The sequence below is a fragment of the Dasypus novemcinctus genome, chromosome 16 (genome assembly GCF_030445035.2).
Source record: "Dasypus novemcinctus isolate mDasNov1 chromosome 16, mDasNov1.1.hap2, whole genome shotgun sequence".
Lineage (NCBI taxonomy): Eukaryota > Metazoa > Chordata > Mammalia > Cingulata > Dasypodidae > Dasypus > Dasypus novemcinctus.
The window spans coordinates 78,086,297-78,106,461 of NC_080688.1; the positions used below are offsets into that span (position 1 = coordinate 78,086,297).

General features: G+C 41.9%; 1 long non-coding RNA gene across 2 annotated transcripts; it reads left to right on the forward strand.

Annotated features, from left to right (window-relative positions):
- The first annotated feature begins 10,204 nt into the window (after window positions 1–10,204).
- On the forward strand, window positions 10,205–19,743 carry LOC139436665 (uncharacterized). 2 transcript variants are annotated; one of them, XR_011646010.1, is made up of 3 exons: window positions 10,205–10,951; window positions 17,033–17,141; window positions 17,364–19,743. It is a non-coding gene; the product is annotated as an uncharacterized lncRNA (long non-coding RNA). The 2 variants fall into 2 exon arrangements; XR_011646009.1 differs by lacking the exon at window positions 10,205–10,951 and adding an exon at window positions 11,844–12,470.
- The last annotated feature ends 422 nt before the right edge of the window (window positions 19,744–20,165 follow it).

Here is a 20,165-nt window from a genome sequence, read left to right on the forward strand (position 1 = left end):
AGCCAGCTGCACACGGTTCAAGGAGGTCCGGGGTTTGAACCGCGGACCTCCCATGCGGTAGACAAACGCCCTAACCTCTGGGCCAAGTCCACCGCTGCCAGCATTGCTTTAAAAGTCTCTCGGCTTTTAGCCACACTTGACCTGTATTAAACACCATTTCTACAAAAGGCCTGGAAGAAACTTCCAGCATGGCTGTTTCAAATTTGGAATGTATTTTTCACTAGAAAAAAATGTCTCCAATGTGATCACTTTACCAACCCTACCACAAAAGACTTCTAAATACAAGGACTGCTTTCCAAACCAAAAACTGGAAAATGTGAAATGCAAAAGATTGTCTTCATTTTGCCAATTTATAGGAGAGGACATATACAATTATTTTTTAAAATTAAGTTAGTTTTATGACTTACATGTACTGAACACAATAAAATTGGTTGAAGCTTGGGGCTTCCTTGAACATGTCAGATCATATATTAGTTATAGTTATTAGGTGCAAGATGCAATTCTGATTGTATATATTGGATTTTTTTAAACTAAGTAAAGCCACTGTAGGAGTATTGATTAAATATAACCAGGGCATAAGACGATGAAAAGGGAGTAGTAATCATTCGTGTAGATTCTAGAAGGATTTCTGGATTTCTCTGCCTCTCTACCTCTTGGTTCCTCACAGCATGAAGCATCTGAGCTTCTCCTACAGGCCCAGCCCCACCTCCAGCCAAGGAGGCCCTTACCTGGAGGTGCTTGAGCACCTCCAGGCTGCCATCATAGGTTTTGGGCCCTGAGTCCTACCACACAGGACCTGATGCAGAGGAACTGGAGTTCAAGGTCTGCAAACAAGCTGTGTCTTGCTCTTGCCAGTCCCCTTCCCTGAGCCCTAGCCCACAGGTTAGGACCCTGCTCCCTGCCAATGGATTTCTCCAATGTCAGCTGCCAGTCTCATTGGACTTTGAGTTTCCACTGCCCCAGATTCTGTTCTGTCATGCTCTGCCTGCCTGATGGAACATCCTGACCTCGGGTCAGGGCCACCCCCTGTGCTGAGTGCCCATCAGAACTCTGAACCCCTCTCATATTTCCCTCCAAATGCTCTGCCCTGGACACCACACCCACTCAGCCCAGTACCGGCTGCTGGTCTGATGCCTCTGTGGGTGGGTCCACCTCCAAGCCCGGCCCTTTCCATTCGGCCTTCTCTGCCCACAGTTTTCTAAGCCATGTCCGTCTTCACTCTGGAAATCTAGTAAATGGGGTGCAGGACTGTTAACATTTACACTAAGAGTGAAATGTTCCCCTTTTCATAGATTCATGTACTAAGGAAACATCAAGGGACACTGAGAGCCTTAGGTTCCAGTTTGCTTACTCCTTACCCAGGCATCTCTTCTGACAAACAGAAATTTTACTCTCTAAAAATTATCTTAGACTGCCTGCTCCCCTTTTCTGCTTCCACTTTGAAAATCACAGCCCTTTCTATGTATCTCCAGTATCAAAAAGGCTGCTAAATTTTACTTTCTGCAGTTTGTGTCCTAGAAAACACATCACTTAGTTTTATAAAAATCTTACATTGAATATTCAGCCTTTTTCTCCCCAACATTAAAAATCACTACCCCTCATGTATGTATGTATGTATGTATGTTTGTATGTATATACATGTACATATACATGTGCATGAGTGTTGAAATAAAGTACATCAGGGCATGCAATTCAGCTTCCCCCCATAATAATAGCAGATGACACTCGCTGAGTATTTACAGTGTGCTAGACACTGTGCTAAGTGCTCTATATGCCCTCTCATTTAATCCTAACAGTCCTATGAAATAGGCTCATTAGCCCAGTGGGTGGATGAGAAATTTGAAGTTAGAGAGATAAAGTGATTTGCCAAGCTTCACAATGGCGTGGCGCAGCGCACAATCTGAATCCAACCTGCCGACTCTGGATGTTCTAAGTTTCAACATCATCTTGGCAGACAGTCCCTGGCGTGGTGCCTAGCAGAGAGGGCCCCTGTGTTTGCTGAGTACATGAAAGCTTAACCCCTCCCTTATGTAGGATTTGACACCAGTGGACACATCCGATATATTTACTTTGTACCAGACATTGTACTTTTACCTGAAGAAGCTGTGAATGGTTTATCTAAGATAACACCAATAATTATAAAACAGTCATCATATGGCAGATCCAAGTCTAGAACAGACATTCTTTTGATACAACTGTATCACTAATTCCTATTTTTATGAGCCATGATGACTAAATTGTCCTTTTTGGCTTAGAGAGGGAGTGATAAAGACAAAGGTGGAGAAAAGGATTTTCTTAATGTAATTGAGGAAAAGCTGAAAAGGAAAAGAAAAGGAAAGGGGATGTGTAGTAATCGACAGGATGTTAGACCTGGATGTGATTAAGATCAGTTGGGGCGCCAAGGAGGAAGTCACCATTTCCTTCTCAGGTGGTTTAAAATGTCCCTCCCATTGCCAAAGAAAGTGGAGCTCACAGATCCCACCAGAAAATGTGGCCACCACAGAGGACTTCAACCCAAAGGACTCAGGTCACCGAGAGTTTCACACAGTCATTCCAAGCCACTTTCCAAGAGCTCTGGCTTTGAAACCAGCCCTACCTGGGCTCCTAACCATCTCTGCCACTTACCAATCACAGGACTAGATGGAGGACAACGAGACCCACCTTATGAGATTTCCTCTAACAAGCACTAAGCAGAGTTTCTCAGCATTCATATGCCAGAGCTATTATGTTTATTATTGATTATGACCATTTACTAATTAAACAGACAGAATGACGTTTTAAAAGCATTTTGAAGATAAAGAAAACCTGTGGTGGAAGTCAATTAGGCACAGTTCCATTATTTTAAGTGCACTTTATGTATTTGCAGAGGCAAAGAGAAAGGACTCAATAATAAGAGGTCCCAACCAAGAAATAAATATTCCTACCCAGATGTCCTGGGGCAAGTCAATATGGTGCAAATAAACAAACAAAAAATCCCCAGACCTGGAGGAGGAACAAATTCCAGGCTATCACAGTTTCCTGTTAACACTAATTAAGGGTTTAAACCATTTCCTTAGTGAGGATGAATTGATATTTATAACAGAACTCATTTTATATTTCTAACAGTTCATCACATGTAACATAAAGCCTATAAATAATCAGTATTAGAGAGTGTGGTTTCAGTCACTTTCTAATATTTGATTGTTTTTATAGGAAACGGAGTTGTTGTTTTTGTTTTGTTTCAACCCTCCAGGTATTTCTTTAGTGAGAGCTACTTTCTATGGAGTTGACTTGCCTATTACATTGAAGGTCTTTATGCCTAGAGTGGAAAAACTAGCTCAGCTTATTTCTCCCTGGGAGTGCGACAAGTTACAGTCATGGGAGCAAGGTCACCTAACGTGAAATTAACTGAGCAGTCAGGGCATAAATCTCCCTCTCCCAGATTCCCATATCCAATCTATTAACAAGTCCTGTCAATTCTCTCAACAAGATAGAATCTGAATCCTCTGCACATCCTCACCACCCCCCCCCCCCCGCCGCCATTGTTCCATTTTTATGGCAAACACCTCTCTTGGTTCCCTCCAATCAATTCTCCATCCAATAATCAAGATGGTCCTTTTAAACACAAATTGCATCATCTCCTGCTACTGCTTTAACTCATCAATTAGCAAAACTCCATAATCCTTAATTGGCCTATAGGACCCAGCGAAGGGTGGCTTTCCCCAGTTTCTCTAACAGGCCACTCCCTCTGAGAGCCTTACACTTCCTGGTCCCTTTCCCAGAAATCCTTGTCTTGTACCTTGTCGTCCCTAGCCATTCTCAGGTCTCAGCCTAAAGTCACTGCTTTAGGAAAGCCATTTCCAGCTGCCCTGGTTTAAATTAGTTCTCATTTCTTTTTCTTTATATCACAGTTCATGTGAGTTGTATGTATACATGCATATATGTTTTAGAATATTAAATATATATGCGCGTGTGTGTATATATGTGTGTCTGTCTCTCCCTCAAGACTGTAAGCACCACGGAGGAAGGACCCACGCCTTGTGTTTATCACCACATACTCAGTATCCATCGGAGCACAAACAACATGAAAGGACTCAATAGATTCATGTTGAATGAGTGAAGAAATGAAATGTACCTGGTTGACCTGAGAGGGTGGAAGGAAGAGGAAGAAGTAGGCAAGTGCATGATTCCAGGCATGAGCCATCAGGAAAATTATTTTCCTGGGAGACAGAGATAGTATTTAACCAGTTTTAATATTAACAGATGCAGAAAAATTCAATACCAGGCATTTTTACTTAAAACAGAAATTCTACAGACTTTCTTTAATTGATTAGTACCCTACTCATACTAGAGAGCTCAAAGGACACTTAAGTTGGCAGGGATATAGAGAAACTAGTACCCTCATACAATACTGGTGGGAAATTTATTAATACACAGTGTGACATTCTGGAAAAGTGTGGCAATTTTCTTAAAAAATATATTCATATTAGATTGACAGACAGATAGATAGATAGATGGATAGATGAATAGAATGGTATGGCAAATGTGGCAAAATGTTAAAATTGGTGGCTCTGGGTATCTAGGGGCAGTGAGGGTATGTTGGAGTTCTCAGGGGTTTATATTGTTTTTGCAACTGTTGCAACTGTTTTATTTCAAAACAAAAAAATTTTTTTTGAATATACTCAAATGAAGGTGTTTCATCACAAGTCTCACATGAATCCCTTTTGTTCATACTCCTTGTACTTATCAGCTCAAAAGAGGAGATGATCTGATGGCAGGGACAAAGAAGGTACCCTGAGAATTGGCTGCGTGCTGTTGATACGGGTGTTCGGTGCCTTCCCAGAGCAATGGGCAATTTTTGCCTGAATTTCTGGACTCTAACCTACCATCCCAGACCTCATTTCTTTTAATGATAGGCTTTGTTGCTGCTTTGCTTTTCATGCCTTTAAATGCTGGGCTTGGAAGTACTCAGAAAGTAAGTTCAAGCAATATTTATGTTGCAGGACTTAAGCCCACGAAGGTGAAAACAAAGATTCCCTTCCAAGAAGAACCTTAGAAAAGGGAGAATTCTGTCCAAAATCCTTACCTAATTGTTCTATATTCCAGAAGCTATTAATTTTCTCTGTTTTCGCCACAGGAAAATGTTTGGTCTCAAGGGAAACAAGCCAATTAAGCAGTTGCTTAAGGGTGAAACCAAAATAAGTTAGGAAATTTTAATGGAGCCACTAACCGTTCCTCCTGAAGTCTAATGAGGCTAGCGCTGGGATGGAAATTCAACAGATAGATGCCATCAATGTCACTCATAGAATGCAATGACACACAGCCTAACGCAATTCAGTATTCTGAGGTGAGGGGATAATGCTTTGGGGGACAGCCTGTGAAAAATATCTTAAGCTGCAGAGGGCATGTTAGGTAGGCAGGAGCACTGGGGCTGTTAGAACCCAGTAATGCAAGTCCATCTTCTGCCTCCTTCACATAATGGATTCTCAGAAGGAGAAGACTTCAACCCATTCTCCTTGATGGAACATTCTCGGACTGCTGGACTTCTCGTTCTCTTCACTGATTCCCTGGAAGTCCAACCTTGCCCAGGCTCAGCAGGGATTAAAATCAAAGCAGCAGAATATGTTCAGAATGCAGCATAATAAAAAGAAGTCGAACTTTCTAAAATGTTCCAATGAAATAGAAAAGAAAATTAAAAATTTAAACTTCTTAAAATGTAAATGGTGCCAGTGGGCTGGCAATTTGAAGACTTTTGTTCATTTTAAAAAGTATGAAATTCAGAAAACTGAGTGGTTATGAGATGAAGCACAAAGAAAACCACTAAGATAGAAATTAGGGGAGGCTATAATTCTGCTCCCTGCATGGCATTGTCAGCTAGCACCGTGATCCTGACCTCAGTGTCATTATCCTTAATTGGGGTTATGTCACTCATCCTACCTTTCTCTTAAGGTATTTCTCTAAATAGAAATTCAGCTGATGACTCTAAAAATCTCTCCAAAGGTAAGAAGTACTTCTTTTAGTGCCAGATATTATTAGTTTAATCAATTAGTTCTCTTCCCAAAATGAAAAGAGGAGAGTCATTTTTGTCAGAGGACAACGTTTCAGGGCACTGCCATCTGCACCCCTTTCCCACCCCCTAAAGCATCCACTAATTCTTCTCTCTTGAGTGAGGTGGAAAACTCTGGGTGATTGGATCACCGTCCTTGGATGGTGGCCAGATATCTCACCAGCCTTGATTCAGCAACTCTTTCTTGCTATGCCAATCCTTGACATTCACAGGGTGAAATACTTTCTTCTTACACAGAGCAGGTGCCTCCCCTGCCAGTGTGCCCCAGAAACCATTACAGGCAGAGCTCAAGCGTCCCTGCTCCTACCTGGCCCAGTCAGAATTAAATGCTTCTTCTGATATAGTCCCACATCTATTGACATGCCATTTGTCCTGTTCTAGGCACCTGTGTGTCTTGCTAGACTGGGGACCCATGGGATTCACAGTGATGATTTCTTTGACCTTGCTTACCTCAGACTGACCAATGCCTGGAACATAATAGGAACTTAATCAAATATTCCCTTAGTTCAATATAATTGTCATCTCATTTTTTTTTTTTTGCACAACCTTTTTGGGTTCTAGACGTAAGAGCTAAAAACAACATTTTGCAACTTCACAATTGGAAAACTGGAAATTTGCCACTGAGGTGAGCAGAAATTTCCACAAAGTTATTTTTCTTCCTTGACATTAGGAAAGCAGTGTTTCCTGACAAATAACATTCTCCTATGTGTTGAAAGAATCCTAGAGTCGGAGCAGGACTGTGTGTGGGACAAATAAAATCTGTTATTGTGACTTTAAACAAGTCTAAAAGACTTTCTGCTTCTCCAACCCAGGTGGCTTTCAACTGCTCACACATTTAATGCTGGCCTAAATATAAAATGTAGGCATTTTGTTGCTTAGCTTTTCCATATTTTTTTCAAAATTGAAATGATTTCAAAAGTTCTTATTCATTTAAAGGTAATAAATTATTAATGAAAATCTTAAGTAAAAGTGAAATTGTACACTATGTATAATATGATTTATTTGTTGTTTAGGAAGAGAAAAGGTTATGAAAGAAAAGGCTCTCCAGCTATCAATTAGATGGAGAGAGAAAAGGGAGAGGATTATGGATAAGTTTTGATTTCTGATTCATTAACATACATTCCCTGCTTATAGTATTAAAAACTACTCTTATTGAGTACTTGATACATGCCAGGCACCATTTTAATAATTGACTGAGCTAGGTGACCCTGCTTGAGTCTTTCAGCCTGTCAGGTGCTTGGTTTTCTCATCTGTAAAGTGACCATATAAAAAGACACAATCTACTACATCAAGGTTTCCCGCAGTACAATGAACTACTTGGCAGGGCAGGGTGCTGTAAAGGTGCTTGATGTGCAGCCCGAGCTCCTGCCCCAGCAGTGGAGCACAACAGGAAACTCTGCCAGGGGTATGTGCAATTTAGGAAGGTCCTCCCAGAGATCAGAAACCTTAATGCAAAAGAGCTCATGGCAGGCAGGCAGAGAGAAGGAACCAACAATTCTGCATAAATCACACTGGCCCTGCCACTTACAGGTGAAGGGAACGAATGGTACAGGGATGAGGTGAGAAGAGATGGTGGATTTGGGGCTAGGAGGATCTCTTGGCCATGAGTCTGTTTCTGGATCTAAATAAATCAACCAGTGGGCTCTGTTCTACTGTAGACTGTGGCTCAATGGAGCCCATGAGCATAGAAATCAGTTTCTGCTTCAGTCACAGGATCTGAGAGAAACCAGGCTACTGGTATCCTATATTCTATTGTCCCCAACCTTTATGGGAACCTCTGTAAAGCTCTTAGTTTTCCCAAATCCCAATTCACTAGATCATGAGTGTTGGGCCTTACTTGACATAGCTTGGCCTACTTTCAACAGGGGACAGCTGCCACCCACTTCAGTCTCAAGCACAGACCATAGATATCACACTCATCTCCCCACAGACTCCAAAGACACGCTGTCACCTTAGTCTGTGACCCCAGCTCCTGGCTCATGTCTTAAATAACAGCAATAATAACAAAACCACATTTATTTGCTCCTCCAGACAATGTGTCCTTCATAATCTCATTTAATCCTCAAAATTACTCAACTAGTTAGGTACTTGTTTGAGTCATTTTTAGAGAAAAGTAAACTTTATGAAGGTTAAGTGATATACCATTGTCACACAGATGTAAGTGGTGGATGGGGGATTTGAAGTCCAGCAGGTCTTACCTTTGCATCCCAATCCCAAGTCAGCAGCTCCATCAAATTTGGAGCCCTCATTATGATACGATGTGCAAGCTTCATGGGGACTTTGCAAGGATTCTGTGAGATAGTTTAAGTAAAATATTGAACACACTGACTGGCACAGAAAAATATACTGAAAATAATCGTTGTCTTAAAACTTTATTGAGTGAGGACTTACCATTGATTTCCAGTATTTTCCATGGAGTTTTAATGGCAGAATTTCATGTTTGCAATAGACTCTCATAAGATTTTATAAAGAGAAAAAAATTTTTCATTTCCATATGCCTTAGAATAGCCTCAGTTAGGTGTGGTGTGCATGAATTTTCTCCTTCAAACTAGACTGTAAGATTTTTTTTCAAGTATCTTACCATCCATATCCATATGTGAGTTGAACTTATAGGTGCTTAATAAATGGCTATGTAGTACTGTTAGCGGATTTTATCTAGGTTCTTGACGATGCTGCAGAAATGAATTTCAAGAGCACGTTGGGTTAGGCCAGTAATTTATTCAGGTAGGGAGGAGCAAGAAATGGGAGAAAATAACAGATCAGGGGTCCCCGGTAGAGAGGAAGAGGCTGAAAAGTGATAAAGTGGGCTGATTTACAGACTATGATTTCCCATTATAGATTACAATCCCCAGGTTTACTTGCATAGTGGTCCAAGCAGGGGAAGAAGGCAGCCAGAATCAGGGTCCAAAAGCAAGAGTGAGCAAATTCAGGCCTTGCACCTGCTTTTTCGAGCTATTCATTATTCTACCCCTTTGCTAATGGCAGGGGAGGAGTTCTGGCTGTTTGCTATTTTGATTGATTACCCCACCCATCAATCTCCCCTGAGGGCCCAATGATAAAGTCCTTGGGTAATATCTAGGGCTTCTCCTGGCTTCCAGAGGAAATCTTTGTTCTGAATGGCAGAATCTTGGGGGGGGGGGCAGAGGAAGGGGGGAATGTGGGGTCTTCCAGCAGCCATCTTGGGGTTATTGATGTCCACGTGGACTTCTTGCCGGGTTCCAGATCCATCCATTGATTCCTATCTTACTAGCCAGCTTCAGTACAAGCAGCCACTTAATTTAGAGGTCCTTGAATCCAGTTCATTCTTGTGCTTTGAAAATGGGTTTTATTTATTCCACTAGTTTTTAGTGAGCTCAAGAACTGTGAGCCAGAGTTTGGTGTTTGAGTCTAGCTTTGGTCAAAAATTGATGTTTCAACTTTTCACTAGCTTTTGGGGGCTATTCTCAGCTACACACCCACACTTTCTTCTATATTTTACAATAACGTTCTCTCTCCACCCCATGTTCTTTGCTATCAGGGTTTTGTTCTCTGTCATGGTAGTGATTGTGACTTGTTTTGCTACCCCACCAGGATTCAAGGTCAGGCTCTGAATTGAATGCCAGCCAGATTAGCATTTGTGCAGGGGAGGTATTTCAGAATAAAAGGTGACCAGTTTTCTTTTCTTTTTTCTTGATGGAGGAAAAAATATGGAGTAGAGTGAATTTACTGGTATTCTACTATAGAACAATTGTGACTAGTAATTGAAGAAACTGTAGTGTTGATCTGGAGAAAGTGGCCCAGTAGTTGCTGAGGGCAGGGAGAGGGAAGAAGAGATGAGATGTGGGGGCATTTTCAGGACTTGGAGTTGTCCTAAATGATATTGCAGGGACAGATACTGGACATTATATATCCTGCCATAATTCACTGAACATACTGGGGGAGAGTGTAAACCACAATGTAAACTACAATCCATGTGGTGCAGCGGTGCTCCAAAATGTATTCACCAAATGCAATGAATGTACCACAATGATGAAAGAGGTTGTTGATGTGGGAGAAGTGGGGGTGCAGGGTGTGGGGTATGCGGGAACCTCTTATATTTTTTAATGTAACATTTTTTGTGATCTATGTACCTTTAAAAAAGGACAATTTAATAAAAAAATAAAAATAAAAAGCATATTGTTGTAACATATATATAGCATAACATTTGCCATTTGAATCATATGTAAATGTACAATTTGATGGTATTAATTACATGTACTTTTTTAAAAAAAGATTTATTTATTTTATTCCTCTCCCCTTCCCCCCCCCACCACCCCAGTTGTCTAGGTTCTCTGTGTCTATGTGCTGCGTGTTCTTTCTTTATCCACTTCTGTTGTTGTCAGCGGCCCGGGAATCTGTGTTCCATGTATGCGGCGCCATTCCTAGGCAGGCTGAACTTTCTTTTGCGCTGGGCAGCTCTCCTTACGGGGTGCACTCCTTGCTCATTGGGCTCCCCTACGCAGGGACACCCCTGCATGGCAGGGCACTCCTTGCACGCATCAGCACTGCACGTGGGCCAGCTCCACACGGGTCAAGGAGGCCCGGGGTTTGAACTGTGGACCTCCCATGTGGTAGACAGATGCCCTAACCACTGGGCCAAGTCCACTTCCCAATTACATATACTTAATGAAACTTTTTCATCACCCCAATCAGAAACTCTATACCTATTAAGCAATAACTCTCCATTTCCCTTCCCCTAGGCCATAGCCCCTAATCTACTTTCTGTCTCTATGAGTTTGCTTATTCTTGATATTTTATATAGGTAGAATCATACATTCTTTGACCTTTTGTGTCTGTCTTATTTCACTTAGCATACTGTCTTCAAGGTTCATCCATCTTGCAGCATGGATCAGAATTCCATTCCTTTTTATGGCTGAATATTCCATGGTATGCATATACCTGCTTTTGTTTATCCATTTATCTGCTGAAGGGCATGTGGGTTGTTTCTATCTTTGGGCAATTGTGAATTAATGGTGATTTTTAGTGGCCCTCAAATCATCCCACTTATGAGAGGGCCCATTTCCTCTAGGTTCACTCCCCCTCTCCCTACATAGGAAGAAATATTTCATGTAAAATAATAGTTTTTCCTTACCTTCACTTTTCAACATACGGGCCGCAGAAAGAGTACAAGGAAAGCAATGTAAAGTCAACAAGTACTACTCATCCAGTATGTAGAGCACTACACTGGACATAAGAGTAGCAGAAGTGTTTCTCAGTTAGTAATTAGCAGTATGACCTTGGGGGAGGGAGGTGACTTAACTCTTTACAGCCTCCATTGCTTCAAAATGAAGTGACTCTTATTGTTTATGTGTGTTCATGTATGAATGATATACTTCAATTTTTAAAAAATGTAAAAAAAAAAAATTGAAGTGGCTGAACCTTCAAGGTCCCTAAACAAACTATGGCCTTAAGACCAATGGGAAGACAATGAGGAAGAACAGGAAGAACTCTTGGGAGTTTGGGTACATTCTCCCCAAGGGAAAACAGCTCATATAAATGCTTAGAACCCAGGTGTTCCCTAGGGAATTAATCACAGTACAATTTTATGCTTTCATAGTGTCAATGTAGTATGTGGGTTTTGACAACAGATCATCCTTTCAAATGCAGATACTCCCATTAACTTGGTAAACTGTAATTATTCTTAGGACTACTGATCAACATTAGCGCTTTAGGAAATTTAGGAATGTCTCTGCTTACCTATATGCACATTCAGCACCTGGGAATCTACTTCACACAGCAGGTTGAGTCTTGCCTAGTCACCTTGCATGCACTCAATACAAGGTTACAGGCAGATTTAATTAGAAAGAAAATATAATCTTTCAATCTTTAGATTGCGTATCAAGGATCAAAGTCCCTGAAACCCTCCCTGGCTGTTTGCAATTCAACATAAACTCATTGGCAATAGGAAGGATGCCAAGTTTAGGAAGAGTTACTTTAGGTTCTGGGTCACATTAAAGTTTCTCTCCTGCTGAGTAAGACCTTTAGCCTATGTTGACTACTTGCATTGCAACCTCTGTATCACCCTTTTCCCCACATCCCTCGATCCTAGAGCACCTGTTGAGCTCGAGTTTTGTTTTGTTTATATTTTTTTATAGCTTAATCATTTCATGCCCATTTACATGATCCCGCTAAAGTATAGGTCAAATTGCCTACTTCCTGTCGACCTTCTAAAAATTTTCTACCATATTTTTCTCTTTAAGAAAAATAGCAAATACTGTGCCTGCTTCAATGGGAAGAATGAAAGTAAGAGTAGTGATTTTACAAATTGCTCCTGTTGGACCAGGCTGGAATCCTGGAAAATCAAGCCTGGAAAATCAAGGGAAAGAAGGTTTTTCGAAAAGAACTGTTACCTTCAAATCCTTCAGTTTTTAACCAACAGGGCGACCCTTCAGAAGAAAAACATACCGTGAGGAAAAAGTGGCAACTGCTTCAGCTTGAGCATGGTTGTGTGTGTGTGGGGGGGGGGGGGTAAAGTTGGGGCATAGAAAGTACCAGCTACAGAAAGGGGAGGAGGGACTGCTCCAGGAGATGTGAAGTCTTATGCATCGCCCTTCAGATGTTTATTTTGTTGGATGTATTTTTTCACTACACAGGGGTAACCTTGCCAAATGTCCTCCCTGGGAGCCCCAAGAACCCCAGTGGTAATCTGGGCCCCAACCAGCTCTCTGCTAAAATGGAACAGCACGTTCCTTGTGCAACCCAGGCCCTCTGGAGCCAGAACAAAGCCCTGGCTTCCCCAAGGCTCCTGCCATTCTCAGGTCTAGATGCCAAACTAGGCCATTTAGCAGCCAGCAGGGCCTGGTGACGAACTTGTTGGTGCCATGAGGATTATTTTTGAAGGTATAAATGAATGTCACTCTTTGAGCCCCAGGAACACAGCACACCAAATATGAATCATTGTGCTAATCCAGCGAATGGCTCTGGATGGCGTGGGCTGTGTTATTTGCGCAGGGCCTAAGGGAGAAAGCAATGATATGTTTAAAGCAGGGTGTTTTCAGAGAGAGCATTAACACAGTGAATTATATGGAGGATGCAAATGAAAGAACAGTGAAAGTGACCTTGAGTCCTGTGGTGGTTCAAGCTCGTTAGCTAATAGCCCAGCTGATTGAGAACATCAGGAGCGGAGGTTAGAGATGTTCTGTTTATTAAACAGAAAACGTTAACAACTTGGTTGTACATTGAAACACACTGAGACATAAAAATAAGCACAGGGCAAAGGGGGAAAGTTCAGTGAATTTTCCCTGAACAGGTTTTTTAAAAATGCCATCTCAGCCCTGCCATTTGATCAAATATACCTCAGCCCTGCCATTTGACCAAATGTAAGTCAAGGGAGAAATGCATAGGAGGATTTTTTTTCAGAGCGTTTTTCAGCCATATAAGCTTGGTGATTTTAGTGCAATCCACTTGAGAATCTATGTCGGTGGAAATACAAAGCTATAGGTCCATCTCAGAGTAAGAAGGGAGCACATTTCATCCTTCAGGGTATAACAGAGGAGGAGACCATCAGAAGTTGAGCGAATATTTCCCTTTTACAGGAAACAAAGTAGAGAGCCAAGAAGTTCAAACGACTTGCCCAAGGTAGTAATGAAGATGAGTCTAGAACTTAGACTCCTGGTCTAAGGCCATGAATTGCCATTCATCACGATGGTCTCTCCTGAGGCTTGTCTGGGTGTAGACGGAATAGAAAAAAAGCCAATCCAAGGCTGGCTAATTAAAACCCAACTTCTGACAGCCACGGCTCACAGTCACAGCCTTTACAGTTCACAGGACTGAAATGTCATCCCCACATGTGGCCCAAAAGGCCCACATGCTACCTGAAATTGTCAACAGCTACAGGCTCAACTCTGCCCCTGACTCCCTCCCCTTCTCCTAGACCTCTAAATCCATGGAATTTCTTTCTGCTTTGAGAATGGGAAAATGAGCTGAGCTCAAGATCATAACCACTTTCTGAGTTTCTTGGTGCTGCCATAATACAAACTGGATGGCTTAAAACACCAGAAATCTAGTCTCTAGCAGTTCTGTAGGTGAAGAGTCTGAAATCAAGGTGTCAGCAGAGCCACGCTCCCTCTGGAGTCTGTAGAGAAGAATCTGCTCCCTGCCTCACTCCTGGCTTCTAGCAGTGGCCATCCTTGGTGGTCCTTGGCTCTGGGGTCACATGACTATCTTCTAGCTCTGTGTCTGTGCCCCTTTCTATAGGGACATCAGTCATCTTGGACTAAGGGCCCATCCAACTCCAGTATGATCTCATTCTAACTTGCCCAATTCCATCAGTAATGACCCTATTTCCAAATAAGGTTACATGCTGAGGTACTAGGGATTAGGAAGTCTGCATATCTTTTAGGGCAATGAAGCTCGATTCATAACTCTAGGTTCAGTGTGACTCCTCTAGGAGTTAGTCCCATGGGTGAGAGCCTCTTCCCCACTCTCTGTCTGATGAAGCTCACGCAGCACACTGAGCACCCATGGCAGATTAGGTAAGGTGGGTGACCTTTAGCCAGGTGGGTTCAAAGCTGATTCAAACATAATCTCTGCCCTTCAGGGGTTTAAACTCAGATCTTTTGCCTTTCAGGGAGAGACACAAGTCTAGGTTACCTGATAGCCATAGAATTACAACCTGATTGATACTGGCAGTGGAGAAGCAAGTTTTTTCCTTGATACTCATGGTTCCACTGAAGGGACTGGAATGATTCTGCAGCACAGGTGACATTTTGTGGAGTGTCCCATTTGACTTTGGAAATGTTGGAAGAGAGAAATCTGTTTCTGCACCCACTTGTCCATTTATACAAAACCCATTGCTAGAGTTGAGCCAAGGACAAAATTCAAAAAGTTAGGCAAGTCTCCCAAAAAAAAGGAGAGACTGATGCCAGGGATGCTAAGATGGAGAATAGGGGTGTCTTCAGAACAAAAAGCACGGAGAGCCTGGAGAGCCTGGAGAGCGTTTTCAGAAGGCGGAACAACTTTCACATAGACCCAGGCTGGATTTTGAGAATCCAAGCATTTCCGCCACTTGGTTGCCCTCAGGGAGCTCTAGGAATGTAGAGGGGCTAACCGCAGAGCAGGACAGGCCCGTGGGCTTGGTTCCTACAGGCTCTGGCACCTTTAGGGAAAGGAATTTTATAGCATTCCATATTGTGCTCCTGTGATAAACAACCCTCCATCATCAGAGGAAAGAGAAAAACTAGGAAAGATCCACCCATAGATCTAGGCAATTTGCGAGATCTCCAAGGTAGAAACTAGGAACTAAGAGACTTGGCTTCTATCCCAACTTCTGCTTCTAAAGGGTGCATGGGCTTAGGAAAGTTCCTAAACCTCAGTCTTCTCATCTTTGAAATGAGACTATTACTTTTGTTACTTATATCCTGGGGCTAGGGTGAGGCTCACATGAGAGCTGCTGCATAAAGGTGTTGAAATTTTCCTATAAACAAAGGAAAGAGTTTAACCAACAATGGGTTATCTCCTCTTCTCATCTCCTTGGTGAGTTGGTGGTTCCAGTCTCTTCCCACAGTGGGCTAGTTATCAGTCATCTCTCAAACTTTGCCTAGGAGCTCAGGTAAGTCAAGTAGACCAAGCTGCTGCAGAGCCATGAAAAAGGGGCTGCAGAAGGGCCACCTCAGCAGGATGTCAGTGGGCAGAGGGTCCTCTCTCTAATCTGGGATGAACTGGGGAACATGTACACCTCTCCTTTAATGAAAAAGGAAAAAAATCTTACATACTATTAGCCGAAAAACTTAATATCTATCTCAAAAGAGGACCCTGCTGTTTTGCTTGCATACTTGCTGATTCAGCCTCCAGGTTTACACATAGATCAGATGGGTCAGATTTTGGAAACAGAACTGTGGTTTGTGCAAAATGCAGAGCAGTAATTAGCAAGCACAGCCCTTCATTAAGAGCCTCACTAAAGCTGCATTCAGTTGCGTAACAAGCTTAAGTAAAACCTGGCTCTTACCTGGACTGAAGGTTGACTCATTCTATCCTCTTAGAAGGGAACAAAGTCACAGTCTCCAAGTTCCAAGAATTTTTTTTTTTCCTTTTAATCATTCTACTGCTGTCCAACCTAGTGAAAGCCTGAGGAGGAATCAGGAATTGGGTAGGAGAGGACTCCCATTCTCAAAGAGCAACTTTGAATTATTTGTTAGTAAAAGCCTAGAACAGGGTTTCTTAACATTTTTGTTCCATGGATCCCTTTGCCGGTCAGGTAAAATGAATACGACACTAATTTATTTATTGCACACATTCATAAGTGAAGGAATGCTACATTTCAGTTAGAGAGGTCAGAGAAAATAAAGATAATAAGTTGATTTTTTTCAATTCAAGCAGATTCCCTAAAATCATTTCACAGACCACTTGGGGGTTCATGGACCCCTGGTTAAGAACCTCTGTTCTAGAAGATGTTTGGAGAGGAAGAGTTCCTTTGGAAAAGACAAGCAATCCATTCTTGGACTGGCTAGAGCTGCTTAGCAGAGCCTAAAGGGAAGATGCACCTGCCAGCTGCATGTGAAGTGCAGCATGTGCAGAGCTGGCACACAATCAATCCACACATGATTACTTTGGTCATAAAACCCCAGTCCAGATAGGGCCTACACGGCTAGGGCCAGTTTGGACCTGGAGTGAGCAGGGAGACCTGCCTCTGCCTAGTTCTGACAAAGGTTTAAGCACCATTCATGCCTCCATTTCTTGGATACTTCCATGAGGATTTTTAGGGCAGAGGGCTCCTCCCAAGTAGAGTAATTTCCTGGTCCAGAGTAGGACTAAGGAAAACAAGGGGAGAAAAAAAATACACACACACACGCATATGTATATGTACATACACACACACACACATACACACATAGAGAGAGATATATACTCCATGGAGTCTGATACCCAGAAGATGACAATCCAGTGAAATCAGAACCTTAAACCTTCTGCTTTGTTCCCTTGCTGGCCCAGTCCCCAAAACCATGATCTAATTATATCCTTAATCCATAGGGCTTCGAACCAGAGAATTTCAGGGCGACAGAGAGGGGCTGAGGGCCACACTGCCCCGAGACGCTAATGAGCTGGCCTGATGTCTGAACGTACAGAAAGCCTTCAGCAGGTAAAGGAGGATGAGAGTGTTTTGCAACCCGAGGAGGAAAATAAAGGTGAACTGCTGTAACAGGCAGTTCCAATCATAAAAGAATGGGTAGACGCGTTAGATAAAAACTTTAACAGAAAAGGAACAAGAGTCCTCAAACAGATCTAATTAAGATGCAAAAAAGAACTTGGGGAGCCAATGAATGTTATTTCCATTTAAAAACTAAAAATTTTAATTTAATAGGTAATCTGAAAATGAATGGTCATAATCAAGAACAAACTCAAGGAAGTGAATTTGGCCCAACGGATAGAGTGTCCGCCTACCACATGGGAGGTCCAGGGTTCAAACCCGGGGCCTCCTGACCTGTGTGATGAGCTGGCCCATGCGCAGTGCTGATGCACACAAGGAATGCCGCAAGGAGCGCACCCCATAAGGAGAGCCGCCCATCATGAAAAAAGCGCAGCCTGCCCGGGAATGACGCTGCACACATGGAGAGCTGACGCAGCAAGATGATGCAATAAAAAGAGACACAAATTCCCAGTGCTGCTGACAAGAGCACAAGCGGACACAGAAGAACACACAGGGAATGGACAGAGAGCAGACAATTGGGGGGGGGGGCGGTGAGGGGAGAGAAATAAAAATTGAAAAAAAAAAAGAACAAACTCAGAGGCCTGGAAGAAATATGTTGCCACACATAAAAACACAGAGAGATAGAAATCACAGGACAAAACTAAGAAACGCAGGTCCAGGAAACCTTTTGTGTGAAATAGAGGCGGCCCAGAAGGAAAAGAAGGAAGAGAAGGGGTGAACTTTAAAATGAAATAAATAGTAGAAAAACAAAACCCCTGACTATTTAAATAAAGACTTGACTTTTCAACTGGAAAGGAACTCACTGAGTTCCAGACAGGATTCATGAAAACATGACACAATTCCTGGTGAAATTCCTAAACTGCAGGACTAAAGCTGAGGAGCATCCATTTAATACCCGCAAGGACTTTGTTTCTCGAGACACAGTCCACGGGCTTCCTAACTCAGAATCAGGAAACTTGCTGAAAATGAGTTCTTCTGCACCCCGTCCTTTGGTGTGTTGGGGAAATGCAAACAGTTCCCTGTGGGGAACCTGGGGGGGGGCTACAAAGGTAGTAGGAATGGGTCCGCTTGAGAAATTTACTACTATCCAAAGACAGAAAGGCCATCTGACCCAAACGGCGTCTAAACGGCATTGCTGCATGACATGTTACAAATCCACACACACGCACAGGGTAATAGTTAATTGTATAGTGGCTGAGCATCTGCCTCCCTTGTATGAGGTCTCAGGTTCAACCCCTGGTACCTCCTAAAAAAAGAAAAGATATGTTTTAATTGTACTAGATAGTGCCAGTCTATTTGGTGAGAACTGATGAACAACTTTGTAGCTTTGTGTTTTCTTTATAAAGGTCCCAACCTTGACTTCAAACTTTGTACAGTAAAAAAAAAAAAAGCAAAAAACATAAATGTAAATCATGTAACAAAATCTTTTTCCTTACTGTAAGTTCCCTAACAGTCTTAGAGAAGTCAAAGAGCAGGTAACTTCTGTGCAACTACAGTAGAATTCTCAAACTGGCAGTGGCACCATTAGGCTTCTCGTGGGAGAGAATGGATTGAGGAAAACTATAAAACAACCCCATGTATTCTAACAAACCATCTTTTCTGCTTTCAGAGATCATCTGTGCTTAGGAAATAACCAATGCTTTTTAAAAATCAATGTTTTGAGTTTTGTGTACAATGAGTTGCACCTGTTTAAAATGCAATTTGATGAGTGTATCCACCCGTAAAACCATTGGCACTCTCTAAATACGAAACATTTCTATTATCCCCTAAAACGTCCCCTTTGTAATCCATCCTCTCTCCATCCTAAGGCCCAGGCAATCATTGACCTGCTTTATCATTTTCTTGAAGTTTCTGTAAATGGAATGGTGTGGTGTGTTTTCTTTTTGGTTTGGTTTCTTGCACTTAGCATACTATTTTAAGCCCTATCCACATACCAACCGTGTGTTCTTGTTTATTGCTCAGTCTATTCCTTCTTTGCATAGGTTTACCACAACTTGCTTATCCACTCACCTGCAGAGGAACATTTGGATTCTTTCCAGGTTTTGAGTGTTACAAATAAAACTGCTATGCTTATTTGTGTACCAGCCTTTGTGGGCACATATGCTTGGATTTCTCACTGGTAAATGTGTTTTACCTGAGTGCGTATTTTACTTTATAAGAAACTGTGATGAAGTTTTCCAAAGAGACTGTACTATTTTACCTTGCCATTAGCAGGGTATGAAGTCCTGCTGTTGGACTAACTCACCAAGACTTGGTGTTGTCAGTCCTTTTAGCTCAAGCCCTTTTAGTGGGTGCTTAGTAGTGTCTCATGGTAGATTCTATTTGCGTTTCTCAGGTGGCTTAATGACGATGAACAATTTTTCATGCACTTATTGGCCATTCATATATATTTTTGTGTGTGGCATGCCTGTTAAATCTTTTAACCATTTTTTTAAAACTGGGTTGTTTTTCTTCTTATCTTTGTAACAGTTATTTTCAAAAGTTGTGTTTTTTTTTAGGCTTTTTTCCCCTAATAAATATGTACAAAACTATTTCTAATTTTGGGCTTAGGAAACTCTGCCAAATGATCAACAACTCAGGAAAGACCTTTCCCAAAGCAGGACAGAAATTCTCTCTTGAACAGGACTTGTAATATAATGAAGAGAAAAATGTCCACCCATCAAGCAGGAGAGCTGGAATGTAATGCCTGTGTGGCTACAATTTACTTCTACAATATTAAACAACTCATCCTTGGGCCTTGTTTCCTCATTTATAAAATAAGGGATTGCACTCAAGTTTCCAAGCACGTTCAAGTTCCAACATGTAAGTAGTTCTTCCTGATAAATGTTTAACCACAAAAACCCTTGAAAATATGCCATATTTGAATGCTCAAATGACTTGAAAAAAATTATTTGGTGCTCCTGAAGTCCAAAAAAAATTCAGATTCAAGGAAGATGAAACCATTTTCCTTTAAAC